Here is a 1,356-nt window from a genome sequence, read left to right as displayed (position 1 = left end):
TCTATTTTATATTGCTATCCTAAGGGCATGTTAGGGAAGGGGTTTAAATTCCTCTGAATGGAAATGCTATTTATTTATATAAGAAAAGGCTAATTTAGAATACTTCATAGTCACTGATAGGGAAGAGAAATTTAATGCAAAAGATTATAGTCATTTTTGAACCATATAATGGGTAACTACTCATAAGACACTAATTTAGCAGTGTTTTGGTGCTGCATTTTAACTTTTTTCATCCTGTGTCTGTGGTATCCGAAGAGCTGGACTAACCAGTTTCCCCTCAGAGTTCTGATGCCGTGGTGGGTGAGGAAGGTCAGTATAATTTTAACTTCGCAGCTAGAGAAACTTGTATATAAGTTTATTATACTGCATTTTACTGACCACATTAACAAGAATCTGATACATATATATAAATCAGGGTGACAGAATCAATAATTAGGAATATCTGACCAGGACATTCTTGTCTCTAAATCAGAGTACTGAGGAAGCCACAGGTTTCAAAATATTGCTCAATGAGTAAAAATCAGGTAAATATGAAGAATAGACTGATTCTCTTATAAGTCTCTCTCAGTCATGTCTGGCAGACACTCTCTGCCTCCTAGAGTACCCAAAGGCCTTCTGCTAACCAGCTTATTTCCTTTACATCACTATGAATTCAACAATGTCTTACAGAGACCATAATCTTTGTTTTCTGTAGAGGTATTAAGTAACAGAATTTAGCCTACCTTTTTAAAATATAGACTAGGGTTTCCAACTTTCATTTTAATTTGTCTAATTTGTGATGCACCCTGCCCTCACAGCGTTGGTTCTGATGAACACTGGTTGAGAAATTGGCCTGTGTAGCAGAGGTCAAGAAACCAGTGACTCTCACACTAAATACTCTCAAGCCTGTGAAAGCATGCCATCCATATACCGCTGTGTTTCTGACAGCATTCTCTTTTGGGATAGGGCTCATATTTGAGTGAAGATAAAAAAAACCACACCACTAGACACTTAACTAATGAGCTGATATGGAAGGACCAATGGGATTATAATGGAACTCCTGAGTTTTGACCAGAGTGTGTGTTTTTAGTTGTAGACTGAATCATCTCAGACTTATCATTCTGAGAAGGCTGATAAAGAGAGGGAAGAAAAAATTCAGGTAACTTTTAGAGGTCTACAAACATGCTTCAGCAATCTAAGAAGTGGATGATGTATGAGATGAGTTTCTATATTTTCCAAGAAAAGTTAATTTTTGTGATTACAGGCTTCAGACAAGTTCAATATGTATGAAATATTAATAAAATTATCTCTGAAGTATTAAAGACTTGAAAATTTCAGATCATGATTTATAAAAACAGTATGAAATGAGAAGAATAC

The sequence above is a fragment of the Vulpes lagopus genome, chromosome 21 (assembly GCF_018345385.1).
Source record: "Vulpes lagopus strain Blue_001 chromosome 21, ASM1834538v1, whole genome shotgun sequence".
Classification (NCBI taxonomy): Eukaryota; Metazoa; Chordata; class Mammalia; order Carnivora; family Canidae; genus Vulpes; species Vulpes lagopus.
Note: the sequence above shows the minus strand (reverse complement) of the source record.